The sequence below is a fragment of the Narcine bancroftii genome, chromosome 4 (genome assembly GCF_036971445.1).
Source record: "Narcine bancroftii isolate sNarBan1 chromosome 4, sNarBan1.hap1, whole genome shotgun sequence".
NCBI lineage: Eukaryota > Metazoa > Chordata > Chondrichthyes > Torpediniformes > Narcinidae > Narcine > Narcine bancroftii.
The window spans coordinates 272617957-272638792 of record NC_091472.1 but is presented as its reverse complement, the minus strand read 5'-3'; the positions used below and the strand labels follow the sequence as shown (position 1 = coordinate 272638792).

The following is a 20836-nucleotide window of genomic DNA, read 5'->3' as shown; positions in this document are numbered from 1 at the left end:
AGGACAGGTATTAAAATGTTGTTTCTGTGTTGTGACTGAAACACAATTCTACTCCTTACTTCACCAAAAAGGGTTGCTTTTTAACATGCAAATAAATAATTCCAATCTGTTCCATTCATCTCATTTCCTGTCAAGTTGCTTATTTATTTTTTTTAAACCTTTTTTATTAGACTGAGGTGTGGATTAGGTAATTACTGAAAATTCTGAGATTTGGAAGCTTGCCTTCCACCAGCATTAAGGAATTATAAACTGTACCTCGAGTGAGGAATCCACTTTATATGAATACAAATGATGTGTGTGTGTGTGTGTGTGTGTGTGTGTGTAAAGATAGATAGATATAGATATAAATATCTATATGCCAACCAATACTGGCAAACCCTATATTATTCAAATGTTTAAATGTTATATACCACTGTGTAGTAGCCATAATTGACTGCAAGGGTTGACTATTTCTATGAAGTTTTTGCAACAGGAGCAACCATGAGCAGGAAGATATATTCAGCTGCTATCACATCACTCCTGGATGCACAGCCAGCCTCTCACCACCTGAGACAGATCACGACGTGTGTTGTACTCACTCATGCACGCCAAGCAATACACAGGTTTAGTGTAAAGCGACTTTAAAAGCTCATCGGGCACGTACTTTGCTTGTATGAATTACCTTATTCATGACAGAGCAGCAAGTGCATAGGTAATTACTGGAATCAAGGTGGCCTCAGAAGTGTTTAAATCTACAAGGACACCAAGGGCATGAATAATGCAAAATAATTTGCATCTAAATTTTTTAAGTGTTCTTTATTCAAAAACTAAGATGCAGTTACGATTAAAGTTTGATGAGTTGGCGGCAGAACATTCCTAGCTGCTGCAGAAGAACCACTTATTTTGCTGAAATTATTTAAGATGAAGCGGTAAGAAGAGCGAAGGAGAGTAAGGATAAGAGAATAAAAATATGGGTCTGTTTGGGATACAGAACTGGAATGATGACACTGGTAACACCATCCAGTTTACAAATGGTGCCAGACTGCCACTTGTGAACTCCAATCTGACAAGGGCGATTTGATATCATAGCTCTGCTTCAGTCTAATTTATTGCAAATGTAGGACACAACTCCCTGTGTACTCATTTCACAGTTTTTCAAATGAAATTACTTTCATGCAGTATTTCCCAACATACCCCTTATATGAAAGTCAAAGAAAACATTATTAAAATTTATGCAAGGAGGTATTATTATGTTTGATCAACCCACAGATGGCAATGCATTCAAATTTGTAATACAGTGAGCAGTGGGTTTCAATGCACACTTTTATTTTACCCTTTTACTTTAATGAAAGCTTTCAACCCACAACAGTCCCCCCTTCCCACCTGACACCAAGGACAAAAAAAACTTTTGAGGTGTGAATTTATCATCTTGCAGCTGTTAGACAAATTCTAAAATGTGCTGGTTATCAAAACAAAGACACTGAAACTCATACAGTTCCACACATACAGATTCACACATGGGCTCAGAGAGATACACACAGGCACACACATAAATGCACACTAAATACAACAAAGAAACACTAACACATAACAAAACACACACACACACACACACACACACACACACACACTCAATTTGACATAAAATAAAATGTACACATATGTGGTCAAACACAGGCATACACAGAAACAAAAATTTGTAAGCACACATTTATAGAACCCACATCTATACATGCTGACATACACACTAGAAAACATGCTACATCAAGTCTGATGGACACATTTATAAATGCACATGTGCAAGGCACACTCACAAAATCTGCAGTAGAATTTGCTGATTAAAGTCTAACAAACACACAAGCTGTGGCAAGCTAAACCTACTGAAACACCTGCTCACTGCCCAGAATCTGGGAGAGAGCAAAAGCAGAATGTAAATCAACACTCGGAAGAGATAACTGACACAGTGTATAAAATCAGAGCATTTATTTTATGGAGAACCTTCATTTAATCCAAACTCCCTGAGCTTGTTCACCGCTACGTTATCATTTCCAAACGACAATCATGAAAACAATACTATGTTTGGCAGTTCTCAACTTTCTGAAGAAATGGATAAATTAACCCACTGCATTCTTTATTTGACAATGTGACATTGTGCTAAAAATACTTATTTTTAAGTCTGAGGTGCATTATAAAAAAAACAATTACAGTTGAAATCTTTTGAAAGGCAGCTTAGTAAAGCTATTTTGCTTTTGGAAGTAAATACTTTTCTTGGGCAAGAGTGAGGGGTGGGGGTTGGGTTGACAATGGGCTAGGTGGTGGGAGACTCTGAATAAGAACAAAGAACTGGTGGAATATCTTGAAAGATATTAGTTCGTTTTTATTGGGTTTTTTTGCCACAACAAGAGAAATAAGTAAAAAGTAAAGTTCACTGGTTTTTCGCTTTGGTTCTGACACCGAAGTTCTGAGCAATGCAAATGACAGGCCACATTGGATTTTCTCTGTGATACTTTTCCTTTCCTTTTTGCTCCCAGATTTAAACAAAGGATAAAACAAAATTTTATTCTCAAACAAAGAATTTCCCTGAACGGACCCACTGCCCAGCAGGTCACCTATCTTTGCGACAGTTTTCCTTTTCCCACGCTAACCCCAGGGCTCATTTGCATAAGGACTCTGTTGTGACAATTAGTTTCAGGTGAGCTGATTTCTATGCATCTGGGCCCAAGACATTGCAGCTACTCTAGACCTCCCTGATGCCTTTCCTAATTGCGACTGACTGGCACCAGACACAATCGCCCGCTTGAATCAGCAAATTGTCGTCTCAAGTAACATGTTGCGACCTTGCATTGCGCAAATCATATCACTGTGCCCGGCGAGGTAAACAAGGAATAATGTGAATTCAAAGCCCAGCACAATAGCCAGTTGATCCTCCCCTTTCACCTCCTGACTGCTGCGTTTTTTTAAAAATCTGTTCTGCTTGGTGCCTGGGCATCTTTCTGTCACATTTCTGGAGCATTGTCAAGTTCCTGTGTACAGAAATGTATAATTATCATGTATCCGTGAGGGAGTGTATAATTTTCCCCAATTATGAAAGGGATCCAAGACCACTAAAGCTACCCTTCTCAATGCAACAATAATGTTTTTTCTCTCCTCCTTTATTTTTGGGTTGTTTTGATTGTTATCTCCCCCCCCCCCCCCACCCCTCAGTCTTCCCCACCAACCTCACCAACACCCCACTCTGATAATCTTGCACAGATCCACACCTTTTGGCAAGGAAGCTCAGGCAGATGTCTGAGGTAGCACCATCAGAACATGAGCGACAAGTCTTATTTTAAAAGTGGAGCTATTTGTTCTATCTTTTATAAAAAAAACTTGATTGATTTGCAATTTTCACCAATGTCCTGTTAAGTGAAAGTGAGACAGAGAGAGGGGGGGGGGAAGAGAAAGAGAGAGAGAGAGAGAGAGAGAGAGAGAGAGAGAGAGAGAGAGAGAGAGAGAGAGTAAATTGTGTTATGAATGTTTGCCTAGGCTTACAGGTTTGCCCTTCAAGCCCTCTAAACCCTGGCAGTATTCATGTTCAATGAATGGGGCCTTATTGTGTCTGCACCAGAAATGTTGTTCATGGTTCTCAGGATCTAGCATTACAAAGTTGGTACTCCCATTAATACAGTGTATCACAAACATAGTGATGCCCAAAGATACTTCAACTATCCCATAAATTCTTGTCATAATACAAGCTTCATGTAGCAGAAGAGGAAAGCTATGGCCCTATTGATATTCCTTGATAGAACTCTTGGTTCAGCTCCCAAGATGTTTCAACTCAGTTAAATGCCAAAAATAAAGAAAGTGGTGGTCCATATTACTGGTGTAGGTTATAAGCAAAATGTACAGACTGAAAAATACACAGGAGAAAAAAAAATGAGACAAAACTTTTATGATGTTCCAATAACATCTATATATATCTCTCTCTTGAAGTGTAGGTCCTGGTTATGTTGAAAAGGAAACTGGGTTATCTTTGTCACTTAATGCTCCAGTTTAAAAAGCAAATCTCCAGTGCACCTCAAAACTGTTCACATCTGGAATTCTGTGTGGGTGATGAGAAATATCACCAAGGAAATGGAATAGCATGTACCTTATTTGAGTGATGCTCTACATTTACCTACATTTGTATCTCTTTTGAATTATAAGTTCTTTCTTCCCTTGTGCACTGAACTCTATCAAATAGTGCCACCCTCTTTTTTCACTGTCTCATTTGTGAAAGCACATGTACAAAATCCACCCAAGCAACTTTAAATTTGGCATCCCAAAGCACCCGTTTCTCCTGAATCTCCACAGATTGACTAGATTCTTAAAAGGTCCACAGATCAATTGAGATTTTATCTTACAAAACATCATCAACTCAGCCCTTTCCCACATCTTCTACATTTCCTGCTCATCTGCCCTGGTCCCCTCTGCCCCCAGATGTAACACAGGATTCCACTTGTCCTCACCTACCTGCCTCTGCATCCAATACATTATCCTCTGTAATTTCTGCAAACTACAATATGATCTCACCATCACACACATCTTTCCCTTTCCTCCCCTCTCCATCTTCTGTGCGGTCTGTTCCCTCCATTCATCCCTTCCCATTTATCACCTCCTTGGCACCTTCCCATAAGGCTGCAGGAATTGCCACACTTGCGCCCACACTTTCTCCCTTACCATTATTCGGGGTCCCAAGCAGTCCTTTCAAGTGAGGCAGCACTTCACTTGGGAAACCAAAGGAGTCATCTACTGCATCCAGTGCTCTGTTGTGGCCTTCCCTACATCGGAGCGACTGGACACAGACTGAGAGATTGCTTCACTGAGCACCTTTGCTCTGTCCACATCAGTGACAGACATTGCCTAGTGGCCAACTATTTCAATTCTGTGCCCCACTACCATGCTGACATGTCTGACCATGGACTCATGTACCATCCAACCAAGACCACCAGTAAATTGTAAGAGCAACACTTAATTTTCTGTCTGGGCACTCTCCAACTGAATGGCATTAACAATGACTTTTCCGGTTTCTACTAGTCTACTCTCTGTTTTCCCCCCCTTCCCATTCCTTCTGTCTTTTTTCCTTCCAGCTTCCCCCCTCCCCCCCACTTTCCTCTCCATTCACAAAGCCACCCCCTCTCCCTGCTTACTGGCCTGCTCTCCCTCCCTTATCCACCTATTACCTCCTGCCTGTAGGACTGTGCTCCACCCCACCTTGATGAAGGGTTCAAGCCTGAAACATTGGTTATGTATCTTTATCTTTGCTCTATAAAGTACACTACTTGGCCTAGTGAGTTTCTCCAGCATTATGTTTTTAAGCGATTTTTTAAAAAAAAAACTGTAATGTTGGAAATTTGAAATAAAATTGGAGTGTTCTGCAGTAGAAAAAAATCTAGGCAGTTGTTAGAGAAGGTTATTAGGCCAGCACAACCCTGTGGGCCAAAGGGCCTGAACTGTCCTGCAGATTTCCCTGTTATAAACACAGAAAATTCTGGAGATACTCGGTCAGGATCTTTGACTTCTAATGTTAACTCTGCTTTTCCTTCCACAAATGCTGCTTGACTGCTGAGAGCTTCTAGCACAGGGGTGGACAACCTTTTTTTTAAAACTCACATTCCAGTTTAAGTAATCCCAATGCCATGACTGCTCTGTGATTAGTAAGGGATTGCTTAAGGTGGTATGTAAGTGGGAAAAAAAAAGTTTGAAAACCATTGTTTTAATTGTATCTAATTGACTCAATGAAAGAGAAAAAAAATCAGAAAACCTCAATCAAAATTCTTTGGACACATTAGAACTTTTGCTCCGACTGGAAAGCTGGAAGTAAAAAGAAGCAGAGGCAGACAGAGAATGGAAATGATAGATGGTTAGAAACAGGGGGGAAACAACTACAATTTGGAGGAACAGAGACTGTGATGGATGAAGAGACATGATCGCCCATGCTGAATGGCAAGGCATCTGAATGAATGAATTGAATCATAATGTGCATGGTTTCATAACTCCAAAGGAAATGGGCCAATGACAATTTTTCTCAAGCAAAATATTTCAATAACAATTGGGTCTAGAGCAGTAATTCTCAACCTTTCCTTCCCACTCACATACCACTTTAAGCAATCCCTTACCAATCACAGAGCACAGATGGCACAAGGATTACTTAAGGTGGAATGTGAGTATTTTTGGAAAGAAAAAGGTTTCCCGCCTCTGCATTTTCTGCATGTAATTCTATGTTACACTGGTAATGGTTACAACCTAATCCAATATTAAGTATTTGAACTTTTTGAAAACTGCTCCAGTTTTTATCAAGTTTGACATAATTTCAAATTTGATCATTCCCAATGGTTTAATATTAAGTAGTATGGGTTTGGATCCAATTATGACCAATAGCTTTTGATAAACTGCAATGTTGACCATTACTTTAAGTCAGCGGTTTTCAAACATTTTCTTTTCACTCACAAACCATCTTAAGTAATCCCTATGCCATAGGTGCTCTGTGATTAGTAAGTGATTACTTAAGGTGGTATGTGAGTGGAAATAAAATGTTTGAAAACCATTGCTTTAAGTGCTGTATAGTGATATCTACTGGATGGAACAATTATTTAACTCTTCTGCACTTCTCTCTCACTAATACTCTATTTCCATTATTTGCATGGTGTGGAAGAGTCTAACTGTGGCAGGTATTTTCTATGAGGAAACAGCCAATACCTTCAACAGTAATAAAGTACTCAGAGTGGAGCAGGTAGTACCCCAGCTGCTTCAAGCTCTTGCCTATATTGGTAGAAATATTGGTAGAAATAGCCCCCTTATAGAACAGGCACCACCTATGTAGGAATGTTAGAATAAGAGGAGGAGTACAGGGCAAAAATACTGGAGGAACTCATCAGGTTACACAGCACCCATAGGAAGCAAGAGGCAGACAACATTTAGGACCCGAGGGGAAGGTGGCGGGGTGAGGGGGGGGGGGTATAACACAGTCTAACAAGTAGGCGGCACCAAGTGGATATGGGTGGGAGTCTAAATGAGCAAGAAGCAAAGAAGTGAGAGGGGGAGATGGCAAAGATAGTTCTCTGATAGGAAAAGTGAAGAGGAAGGAGACAGGAGGATGAGGAAAAAGGGAGAGACCAGAAATGGGGTTTGCAGAAATTGGACAATTCAACATTAATGCAATCTGGTTGGAGACTGCCAAGAAGGAATAGGTGTTGCTCTTCCAATTTACATGTGGCCTCAACAACTGTACAACAGGTGTATGCAATTTACCCTACTGAGTTTGTTATTTCCATTCAATAGGCAATGAACCTATTATGAACATATTTCATTATATCTTTTGTCAAAACTAATTTAATAATTTCAACTTAAAGTTAAGAATTGACCAAGTATTGTCATTTGAGTGAAAAAGCCTCACAATTATACTGCTTTTGCTCCTTGAAGCGTTTCTTGGTGTGGGAAAGGTCAGGCTCTAATTTTCAGACGACACTCCTTGAGTCCCTACTCTCCCTTAGCCAAATTGCAGCAGTGGTATCTGGCAGTTTGAATGTTTTCTAACTACGTCGTAATGATAATGAAAGAATTTCAGGTCTAGGTTACAGTATCTTCTGGGAGCCAACATGAAATTTCAGCTGAAAGCAAATATCATCTAAAAATATTTATCTGTCAGGTTCCTCAGGCATGATTTACACTTTACAAATGTATAGTGGCTCACACTGATCAGCTGAGAAACAGAGGTGGCACCCACAATGGAGAAGTTAGTGCCCTCAACTGGGATACAGCAAGCTCCCCTAGCATAGGAACCCATGTCACCAGCAGAGTGAGTAATTCCCATTTTCAATAGTGTGTTGACTTGCTGGAAGGAAAATGACTCAACCCAAATGGGTGGCTATTGTGGTGACAAATGTTTTCTAAATCTATTCTGACCTATGTCCCCACCCCACCAACTCCAGGAAACATCATCTGCTCAGTCCTGTAGACATATAACATTCATTGCATATATCATATATTCATTGCATATATCTGTAAAATGTATTTGTTACATCTTGGTTATTTTTATACTGTTATCACCAGAAGAAGGGACATCCTTTAAAAACAAAGAGATTGAAATACACTCAAGGGATCTTTCAGATAGGCACAATTCTGAGAGCAAAACACACACAGAAATGCTGGAGTCTCACAGCATCCTTAGGTGGTAAAGATATTACTGACGGTTCGGAATGACCCCTTTTTCACCTCCACCTCCTCACGCTGCGAGACTGGCTGAGTTCCTCCAGCATTTCTGTATGTTTTTGCGACAATCACAGAGTCGGCTGACTTTTGTGTTTCACACAGTTCTGAGAGCAGACCACTTAGCCTACTCCAATGGTAAATAATATATAACTTACATTTGTCTAGCACCTTTCCACCTTCTTGATATCTCAAGGCCTATGAAATACTTTTAAGTCACTGCCATAATATAGGAAATGCACAAAGTAACTTCTGATAGAAAGCATTTTGATCATATGCCGTGAAGATTTTTGTGGATGGTGGATTTGAAAGGTGCCGAGGAGATATCCTCTGTTCTTTGACACAACAGCATGTTCACAACTCATAAGAGTGGACAGAACCGTGGTTTAACACCTGAAAGATATCACCTCCAACAATGTAGAGCCTAGAATACTGGGCTCAGGTTAGTGGAGTGGAACTTGAATCATAATCTTTTGATATGAGAGGTATGTGCACCTGACACAAAGGCTTGGCATTTGGACTGTCACACAGTGACAGTTACAATGGTGAACCCTCTTGTGATAAAATACCCAATAGGTATTTTAGTAACAAAAACATAAGTATGGAACAACAAACTGAATAAGAATTTAAGAGAACGGCATCACCACATCTCCCACTGAATATAGACAATATAAACCATGCTGATACACAAGTTAAATTACTCACATTGCACCTTCAAATTCTATTAATCAGTTTGATGGAGAGTACTATTATATTAAAATATACTTAGTTTCACGATTCTTACTATTATTCCTGCTGTATTGTCAACATCTCCCTTTTGTGGAGGGAGAAAATTAACAGATTTTCTTATCTATACTCAGCACTCCTACTAAAAGAATATAGATGTCATGGTTGATCCAGATGTTACTCTTCCCCTCATTTCACCCAAACACAGTTCTGCTCTCACTGATCCAAGGTAGACAAAATTCGAGAAGGGACTCATCTAAAATTATCAAGTAATGGGTCGCTCCACAATATTTCTCATTGTTAAACTGTACAGAAACGACAAGCTGCAGAATGCACTTTTGTTATATGGCTGATATCAACTAACCTAGCACTGATCATGAAGTAACCTTGATCCTCCTGTCTGGCCAATTGAGTTATACATTGACCCATCAATGTGTAAAAAAAAACATCCACACATGATGTCCCCTTCAGGTGTTTGAAAGTTAATAAGCATGTTCATAAAAGTCAAAAGGGAGTTGAGTTGGCTCTCAAATAAAATTGCTTAAAACCAGATTATCTGATGATATAACCAATACTACTTGTGACATGTTGCTGTTTATAAATTGGCTATTGCCTTTCTATGAACTAGAATAGGAATTTATTTGATATGGAAGATATTGTGCATATCCCAAGCTTATGGAAGATGTGAAGTAAATGTAATATCTTACAGCTTTTTGTTAGCAACAGGAATGTAAGTATCAATGCACATCATTCAAAAGTTAGCTTCAAACTCTCATCCCTTAAAGTTTTGCATGATTGGTGGCTTCAATTTGTGCCTCTCAAATCAATAGCCCAGAGAGTGAACATCTTAGCAGAGTGGCAAAGGAAATTACTTTGAATTTGAAGTTATTATTCGGACCACAAAACTTACTGACTCTTATCTGATTGTTTAGCAAAGTGGTACCTAATTTAACACTTTTTAGATTTATTTCAGGCCTTTATTTCAGTTTGAATGATCTTTCATTTTCAACTCTAATGGTGCAATTAAATTCAAGATGGCAGGTCAAGGGTCAAGGGTTGGGTATGGAGGGAGAAGGGTAACAATGAGCATGATGTTGTATTGTGAAGCGCAGACATGGTGTGACAAGACACAGGCTCGACATCTGCTGCAACTTCCAACTGGATTATGCATTTATCTCACTCTTAACTTCTAAAGGAAACTAATCTTAAATTCACATGACCTAAGATGTAAAAAAAGTCAGAAAGATTTCTGCCCTAACATATATGGATACTGTGACTTGATCATTTTCTAATTTGTGGCATTAATAAAGGTCATAATACTCACCGCCAAAGGGTGTACATTTATAAGTTTCACGTTAGTAAGTATGATATTTTCTCAAGAGTTTATTCTGATTAAAAGTCCTGTGAATTTATATTCACCCATGAAGCTCAATTCTTCTGCCTAGACATTAATTTTGCTAATAACTATCATAAATACACAAAATTACTTCAAAAACGGGCTTGTTTCAAATTCTTACCAAATCATGTTACCAATCATTATGCAATAGTTGTACAAACTGCAATAAACTGAGATGTGTACAATAATTTGAGGTGTTTCCCTCTTCTTTTCCCAGTTACTTTATAATACATCATAGCTATTACAACCCAGCATTGCCACTAAGACGGGCTCTGGGTTTTTAGGTTTGGTGACTTAGGACTGGAGTTTGAAGTTAAAAAAAACTGTAATTGAACAACATCCTCATTTATAATAAAAGTCAGCCCTGTGAGAGGCGCAAGGCAGTTACATAATCCAGCAGTTTGAGATAATCTCCTTCAACATCTGGATGCCTTAGATCTTCAAAGCATTTTAAACAGTCTTTACTTTTGTTCACAAGTAAAACTGCAGACAATATCAAAGGGAACAAACCACTGTAGAATTTTTGAAATGAATCTTAATTATTTTTCAGTGCATTGTAGATATTATAAGTACTCATATTTACAAAAAGGAATAAAAACTATAAATGACTGGCTTGATCATTTTTATTGATGATAGGAGAACCTTTGGTGATGATTTAATTTTGATTCAGTGGAGCTGGACCATCTACCCTCATTATTTGTACCTTGAGAAAGACACTTGGAGAATGAAGGCTTGGAGAAATTATAATCCTTGTAGTCTGCTCAACTCACTGAAATAATTTGATGTAACTATTAGTAATGGCTGCCACTGAAGTCTATTGCAAGGGTGTTTCCTAAGGAGGATATAGTTCAACTCTTCAGCTGCCCCATTGCAGACTTCAAATTAATTGCAACCAGAGCACCTTGAATACTTTGAGTTTGGTCAATAAAAACACTGCAGTTCAAATTATGTGAACGTTACATCTCAGATCTAGTGTTAATCCCATGTTCGCAACTTGCAGGAGCATGTCAGCGAGGTTTCACCTCCTCTATTCAATCTTGCAAAATTAACACGAAACAGCACATCAGCAGAATCCTCCCCCATTCGACTTCATTTATAAATTGCAAGAATGATGCCATTATATATTATTAATTTCTGCTGTTCGACACTGCAGTGATAGCAACGAGCCACCGATGTTCGAGCTTTGTAATTAGGTTCTAGTAGGGCAGCCATCCGTCCCTTTTCAAAAATTTACAGGATTCTTAATCACGCTGCTCATTTGACTGTGCAGCAGCAAAATACAGTGAAACACAAACAGGCCACGTTCGTTTACACAGGAACACCTGCTTAGCCTGATAGCAGATGTCACCGTGGAGAGAGAGAAAAAAAGGGAAAAGAGAGATCAGCACGTGACAACCAAATGATATGCGTTTTTAATTTTCTTTGACTTCTGCTCTCAATACAAATAAATATTAACTCTGCACCATCTATTCTTGGTATCTTTTTTTGGTAAATTTGGTGAGGTGACACCCCTTCAGTTGCTCGTTTGTGATTTACACAGCAGTTTTTGTATTGTGTTTGCTCACTTTTTAAAAACCTGTAGCTCCTGAGTAAAGTAATACATCTGATGTGTTCAAGAAGATTTGTGGTGGAGGTGTTTGGGGAAAAGGTTCCTATAGCTATCATGGCATTGCACATGCTTGCGGAGATTTATTTCATTTAATCTTCAAAATTCAAATGATTTAATTTAGAAATCCTGAAAGAAAGATATTTTAATACAATGGAACCAATTTTTTAAAATTCTTGGACCTATAATTTAACTAGATTTTGTAAAGTGGCACAGGTACAATTTGCTCCAGGAAATGGGTTAGACTGAGTAACCAAGAAAAGGAAGCTTTCTTCAATGCTCTCCGTTCATTCGGAGGTCAACTTCCAAGTGTTGCCAGTCACCTTTGAAAACTGTAAAACAAATACATATGGTTTCTGAAGTTCAAATTTGTTTACAGTAAATCAACAGAAGGACAGCACGAGCAATATCAGAAAAAGTACAACTCTTTAATTAAATTGATATATTTCAAGGAAAAATGTCAACAAATATTTGTTAATTTTCAGAAAGGAGCTGCAGAATAGAAATGGTAAACGTTGGCTAATTAGCAGAGGTACAAAATAGTGAATGAAATAAAAACAGATATTCACTGCAGATTCAAAAAGTTATATTGCATCTTAACATATTTGAAAAAGAATAATGCTCCAAAAAGAATAGGAATTCCTACACCTCCAACGGTTTTTGATCTTTACAAATTGGTCTGCATGTGCATGTAAAAAAAGTCGAGCTTGCAAGAAAGAAAATCTGCACAGCATGGGTCCTTTATAAAGTCATGATATATCAGTTACCAGAACACTATGTTTTTGAATGCAATAGGAATTTTTTGTTTCAGAATATTAAAGTTTATTTGAACAAGTAAAAGGCTTCGCCATTTTTGAGGTTTATTAAGTGAAATTGTCAGAAGAGTAGAAATTTAAACAGATTTTACAGATCACAACACAGCAGTAGGTCATAACATTGTGATACTCTGTAAAGCAGTTTCTTCACTAGATGGTAAATGTATAGTTTTTCAGAAAAGTAAAGTTATTTTGCAGCCCAATACTTGTATAATGTACAATGTGCAGGAATGTGAAAAGAGTAGCTGGGACAACTTTGTGTAAAATCAGTGCATGGAGTGCTCAAGTTAACTGTTAGAGATGTCACATTGGTAATATTAAAAAGTAGCATTGATTTTTGTTTTATTGTTCAAGGGGAAATAGGATGGAATATTAAATTCCTTCCAAATCCTTGTTCCTTTCTGTCATTCTGTATACTACAGATTTAAGCCTCTCTCAAACATTAGAGACACGTTTCCATAGCATTTAAGAATACATGGCAATGGACCCTTTCATTTCATTGGCATGCAGTGGCCAGATGAGCTAGCACAAAGGAGCTCTGGGGACTTCTAAACTTTGACAGCTTTGTTTTTGATGGCAATGAGTACTCTAATGCACATTCTGTACTTCTTTATTTCAAATGGGTTCTTTGATACTTTTGGTACTCATAGTCCAGATAGTTTTCCACCCTAATCTGGTGACTTCATGGCTAAGTTATGACTTGTTGCATTTAAAAATATATTTATTGTCCTATTTTATGTGTAAAGGAGGTGACAGAATTTCCATTTGCTTTTCCTAAACCATCATAATTACACCCCACCCTCACTTCATAAAAATATCCAAAAGTTATAAATTATCCTTGATCTCGGTGGTTGAACATATGTTTGATTATTTAGCAGTCAGTCTGATTTATCCAAAGAAATGCCAGAGAGATTAACCATAACTAATGCTCCGCCCTCCTCCCTTACTTCCAACCCCAAACATCCCCTTTCACCAAGCTTTCCAAATGTTTTGTGATTTTATCCCAAACAATATTATGGGATCCTGTCTGTAAATTGGGTTCAGGCAGAAAAAAAAAGATTGGAAGTGTGGATATACTCTTTACAAAATAGCTGGCACTGTGATCTGTTAGAATTGATATATTGATTGCTTCAAATATATGACTGTCCATTGCATAAGCTCCATTTTCAAAGCATAGGCACATTTGCAGCTCTGTCCTTTTTCCCACATGGATCAATTATATGCTCACGTAATCCTGTTACCTGTGAAATCCGTGCATGCTTTCCCATTTGCTGCATATCCTAGGCGTGCAAGATACATTATGTGTATATATGCAAACTGTGCTGAAATTAGGAGTTGTTTTCCAACCGATAGCTCAAGCACTGAGAGTGATGCCTCCCTTTCCCCTCCCCCTCAAAGAGAATCAGAAGACAAATTACCAAATTATTCAATCCAGAACCAAAAAATAATGGCCTATGAAAATAGCCCATTAAACACCCTAAAGATAAATAGTTTTCTTTCTCTAATTAGCAGGTTCTACTGCCTGTATGGTTAAGGTTAACCAGGAACCGGGATGTGCTAAAAGCACCCATTTAATGTAATTTTATTGATACTTAAGATTTTTATTTAAATTTAAAAACAATTTAGAGATACAGCATGGTAATTGACCCTTCAAAACCGTTAGGCTGTGGCCTAAATACATCCATGTGACCAATTAACCTACTAATCTGCAGGTCTTTGAAATGTGGGAGGAAACTGGAGCACCCACATAGACATGGGAAGAATGTACAAACTCTTACAGACAGCATTGAATTTGAATCCGGGTTGCTGGTGTTGTAATAGCCTTGCACTGACCTCTACACTATCTATGCCTCACTAAAGTGAGTTTCCCTTTGGATTTCCTTTCATCTAAATCAGTGGTTCTCAACTTTTCTTTCCACTCACATACCACTTTAAGTATTCCCTATGCCATTGGTGCTCTGTGATGAGTAAGGGATTGCTTAAAGTGGTATGTAGGTGGAAAGAAAATACTTGAAAACCACTGTTTTAATTGTACCTAATTGGCTTGTTATGTGCATGGTTTCATAACTCCAAAGGAAATGGGCCAATGACAATTTTTCTCAAGCTAAATATTTCAGTCACAATTGGGTCTAGAGCAGTGATTCTCAACCTTCCCTTCCCACTCACATACTACCTGAAACAATCCCTTACTCATCACAGAGCATATAGGGATTACTTCAAGTGGTATGTGAGTGGAAAGAAAAAGATTGAGAACCACTGATTTAGAGGGACCAAATTGGAACCCTCAGTGAAGTGATAGGTTGACCTTATCTTTAGGAATCCAAGCACAATCAAAGAAATTAAGCAGAACCAATGCCAGCTACAATGAATGAATTGCGACTTTTATAAAACTTTTCATTATGTTCAGTCTTTTTCATCATTTTCAACAATGTCACTAATAGTTGGCAATATCTCCTTTTTTGGGGTCTGACGAGAAAATTTGTGTGAATAACATTTACATTGACATTATCTTTTGTGAACCACATATTCTTCTGCAGGCTTGTAGGTTGTAAAGAATAAAAGTCAGGGGAACATTAGTGGAAAATGAATGGAGAACATAACAGAATCCCAACCTTGTATGAATGCAGTCATTTACATCAATCCCCAAGGAACAGACCTGCCTTACATTAGGTCAGATGTGCTCTTGGGATACTTGAAACCAGATTGATGATTTAAATGTGTGCAGCAAAAATCCCAGAAGACTATGTAACTTTGGCATTGGTAGGAAATTGGGAAGGGACAATTAAGTTGTTTTTTTTACGGAAGGGGTGGCACGGTTAGTGCAGTAGTTAGCGCAATGCTGTTACAGTGCCTGCAATTGAGATCGGGGTTTGAAACCCTCCACTGCCTGTAAAGAGTTTGTATGTTCTCCCTGTGTCTGCGTGGGTTTTCCCTGGGGGCTTCAGTTTCCTGCCATCGTTCAAAACATACTGAGGTTTGTAGATTAATTGGGCATAATTGAGTGGCATGGGATTGTGGGCCGAAAGTGCCTGTTACCATGACGCATGTCTAAATTTAATTCTTTTTTAAAGACAATAAATACTTGTCAAGAATCATGACATATGGGGTGCCAACACTCAGAATCTGGATATCAACATGTATAAACAATATAACGTACAGAACATGCACATTTACATGCTTACAACATATAGACACAACACAAGCACTGACATACCAACTAGGTTTCCTAATATATTCTGCATTTATTTTCTTCACTTCAGTGCACCTCAGGCAGCTTATTCACACTAAACTCGTCAAATACAATTTGTTTTCTGAGAGGTTCACAATATCCCAGAATACCTTATGAAATATTACATAACCAGCTTGTTGGAGTGGCTCAATGTAGCACTGAGGAAGCTTAAAAAGTTAGCAACATGTTTTGTCCAATGAATACCGTTGAGCATTGGTGCATTATAAGCAATAAAGATTATAAATTTGAATATTAACTAGGTTTGGCCTGCCAAAGAAAGAGACACCATAAGTCCCAGGACAGCCAAATGAAAAATACAAACATCCAATGTCAAACCAAATAAAAGTCTGGCTATTTATCACTTAGCTGTAAGAGTTTCCACCTTTGTGAACGGCCATGGAGTGCCAAATAGGCAATGCACATCTGTATTTTATTTTGTAATAAGATGGCAGTATGACAATGCCTTATGATTTAATTAAACCTAAATTCACCTTGTTTTTCCATGCACGAATGTATATTTTCTCCCTTAGTTTTATCAAAAGAATAATTCTTGCATGATGCATTTTGGAATATGGCAAGTTGCAAGGCATAAGTAAATAACCTGAACCAACACCATGGAGGTTAGATTGTTTTCTTTTCCTGCAGAGAGCTTGTTTTTGTGTCTTATGTAATTTTAAAAAACACACAATTCAAACATTACTTCTGAAATACAGTACATTCCAGAAGTTCAATTATACAAGCTAAAAAAACACCCATGCAAAATCCTACAGTCTATCAAGAGTTATTTTGATGCCATTTGTCTCTCTCTCTCATTCAAGGCAATTAATTTCCTGGTAGCCAATTATCATTGCCTAATGCTAGAATTTATTCCACCTGCTATTTTTTTTTTCCAACTTTTGTTTCTTTCTCAGGGAAAAATGGACAGATTGCGATCATTCAAGCATTATAGGAGCTATCAAAACCATCAATACTTTGATTGAGTCAATGTCTTTTCATTTATTTTGTATATTATATGTTAAATTAGTTTACAATATATTTTTTAAATTTTCTTCCATATAATTGAAAGAAAAACAGGGGTTTAACACAGAAAGGAACATTTTGGCATCTGACAAGGTGCCACATAAGAGGCTGGAGCATTAATTAAGAACTCGAGGTATTGGAGAAAGTGTGTTGGCAGGAACTGAAAACTGGCTGTCACATAGAAAACAAAGAGTTGGAATAAATGGGTACTTTTCAGGCTGGACGGATGTAAGTAGTGGAGTACCCCAGGGATTAGTTCTTGATCCTCCATTGTTTACTATTTACATGAATGAGAAGGGAAAAATGTAAGGTTTTCAAGTTCATTAATAATATGAAAATAGGTAGTTGGACATGTTGTGATGAGGACATTGTGTTTCCATGACAGAATACAGATAGTTTGAGTGATTTGGTGAAAACCTGGCAAAAGGTGATTAAATAAGTATAGACTGTGAATTAGTGAAGTTCAGAGAGATCTTAGTGCTTGAATGCATGAATCACTAAATGTTCTCAGGCAGGTCCAATACTTAAGAAGGGAAACAGCATGATGGCCTTTATAGCAAAGGGGCTGGGGTTTTATAATTCAGGAGGTTATTTTTAACAATTTTACAGAGAGTTGGTGAGGCCACATCTGGAATCCCATGCCCAGTCTTGTGCCCCTGACCTGAAGAAGTAACTATGGAGACAGCCCAAAAGAGATTCATCAGACTAATTCCAAGGACCTATCAAGGACAGACTGGGTCTGTATTCCTTGGTGTAGAAGAATAAGGGGTGACCTTATTCACATGTGTAAGATCCCAAAGAGGTGTAACAGGGTAGATGTTGGAATACTTTTTACTACCAGGAGAGCCATGTACAAGGAAATATAGCTACAAAATTAGGAGCAGGTCATTTAAAACGGAGGTGTTGAGACATTTCTTTTAGCGGGGAGGAAATTTCCAGAACTGAAGGTCTAAGGAATTGAGTGTAAGTGGTAGAGAAAAGGTTCTGAGGCCAGCATAGATCATCCATGATCATATTGAATGGTGAGGCAGGCTTGAAAAATCTGTTGGTCTACCGTTACTCCTAATTTATTTTGTGCAATATGTTTCTATAGTCTCTGAAGTGGAACCATATTAACTGTAATTTTAACAGAAAATCCAAGGAAATGAATTTTGTGAATCAAATATTTTTTTAAAAAATTACTGTTCAATTGAATACAAATTAAACCACTTAAAGAGAAGATGGAGACGGTCTTGATGTGTTTGTTGAACTAAATCATATCTAAACATGTGCTCATCTAATCTGAACCCAGGTTCTGTAAAAATATGTTTATTTAAACTGAGCATATAATCTATAAAAGCATCCATTTAAATATAATGCAGGTACTATACAGGCAATTCTATTCAATAGAGCACTTAAAGCAGAAAGAAACATTAAAATACAGCTCATGCTGAGCAAATGTGTCCTCATAAATAGAGCACATATTGTATAAACATGCTCACTTAAGTAGAGCATACACTACCTGAATGATTTTGTATTGTCCATATTAAAAAAAAAACAATGTTCCCATTTAAGTAAAGTGTATATACTCTATAATCACCTCTATGTCAAACACATCTGCCCAAATATATTCCTTTAAACAGAACAAATGGTTCTCATAGTAACATATTTACTTTGGGCATATCCTACATAAATTGGTGCAATAAAATATAACATATGACATATAACTATGTTAATTATTATAAAACACAGCTTTCAGATAAGCTAACCTATGCAGGCAGAGCACACAATGTATAAATGTTTTAAGTAGATTGCATCTTGCAAGAAGACATTCATTTAGAAAGAGTACAGATATTACATAAACATCTTTTTAATTGATGCAGTCAGTACAAACACATCCTTTTAAATAGTTACTAGATAATTATACACACTTGTACAGACGACCTGTAAGACCACTTGGGGAAGTACCAGAGGGTCATCTGAACTTAATGGAACTGTCCCCTAGCATGAGCCTTTACATTCAGGAGAAGAATAGTCTGGGGAAAAAATTGGAGGAAGAGGAAAATAGTAAACACTGAATAAGTGTGAATATTGAATTTTACAGAATACAATTTAGATTGTTTTGATTTAAACCACATCAAAGGTACTGTACAAACTGGTGCATTCACAGATTGCATAATCATGTTATTTAAAATAGAATGTATCATTTATGTAAAATGTACCATTAACTGTGTTATTTGAAAGAGATCCATAGGCACTGCAGAGATGTCTCAAGTGAAACCAACCAAAAACTGTTTTATTAAGCATGATATTAACTTCTAACTGTCCATATGTACTTGAGCAGGTTGACAGAACAAAATATGCATGTGTGCAAATGACATCACCCACTGTTCCAAAATATTGAATGAGGTTTCCTCCTTGCCTTCACTTCCATCCAAAAAATACAATTGTAAACACAGCTTTCTAATGTAAGGGCACTTCTACCTAACATTTCTTATAATTTTAATAAAGCCATTTATTAACTATGAGGTTCACAATCATAATGGATCAAAGCATGTAATAAATTATGCTTTGCTTATTTCTAATACCATTTGTAAATGGAGCATCAGTGCAGGAAATGCAGAGTATCAAATCTTGCAAGTCTGTGGAACAATTTTAAGCACTTGTTCAGGTGCAGATTCACCACAATGACTTAACACATTCCAAGTACAACGATCACACCGCAGTTAACTTAATTTCTTCTTCATGAAAACAAACTTTATCTATTTCTACAATTTGAAACCAGGAACTATTAAGCCGGCTCCCTGCTTGCATTAATGCTTCAGGAGACTATTCCAAGTCTTAGATGAAATTCAATGTGAGAAAACATCCTCACAGAGCCTAAATATTTAGCAAACACTTTCACCTGCAGACTGCATGTGGAGAAGGAGGTAATTGTTCATTTAAGCACTATCTTGTGTTTGAGGGGGATAAATTATGTTGTCACTGACTGAAATTAAGAGCAATTTCTGCAGACAATTTCCCAATTTTCAATGCAATTTTATTTTTAAAAATACTTGCACCTGTTTTCTTATTTGGTCAAATTATTTTTGGTGCAAAGGTAGAGAAGTCAAATATAATCAATGCTTTTAATCAACTGTACTGAAGATGGGTAAAAGAGAAGCGATTACATTCCAAATGATAGTTTTTTTTCCCTTAAATGATCTTATTTCACATTACCTATATCACAAAAAAATGGCAACATTCCATTTTCAATTTGTAATTACTTTATTATCACCTTCCTGGGAATGGGTTACTCTTTTTATAATTATTATTAATTAATCTCGCCTCATCACTAAATAAAAGGAGCAATAATGTAAAAATTAATTAAAACATCAAAATACACATTAATTCACAAAAAAAGGATTTTGGCGGTCACAATTTAATCTGACTTCTGCAGTCATTTCACACAGTTAAACTGACTTCATACTTAATTTGAATTCTATTAAAATTATGCAATGTTCTGTTGTTCTGAGAGCTACTTTTTAACCTCTGCCTGAGCTACACCTGAAAATCTAGGCACTTCTATCAAGCATCATTTTTAATTTAATTTTTAAAAATAAAATGACCCTTCAATTTCATTCTCAATCCCAAAACTTTTCAACTGGTTATCCTCAAAGCTGTTAAATAACGAAAGTAGTAGCATGAGGGAATTCAACATGCAAAGGGCTCACAGACAGTTTAACCAAACTTAGTTGGAGAAGATCGGAGATATGCAGCCATTTTATTCTTTTAAATTGGATAGTACAGAGAGAGTATGGAGCATGGAGAAAAATATTAAGGATACCATGCTATTAGCTTGTAAAACTGACTTTACCGAA

The 20836-nt window shown here is 37.3% G+C and overlaps 1 protein-coding gene across 12 annotated transcripts in view; it reads right to left on the bottom strand.

The window, feature by feature from the left end:
* Positions 1-20836, bottom strand: part of zeb2b (zinc finger E-box binding homeobox 2b) — a 137394-nt gene that overhangs the window by 100897 nt on the left and 15661 nt on the right. Inside the window, exon 1 of one of the 12 annotated variants that reach the window (XM_069935010.1) lies at positions 18908-18986. The exons of the other annotated variants lie outside the window; for them this stretch is intronic. The gene's annotated coding sequence lies outside the window, so the exon portion shown is untranslated. Of the gene's footprint in view, positions 1-18907; positions 18987-20836 lie in introns of those variants that run through there. 12 annotated transcript variants of the gene reach the window in all.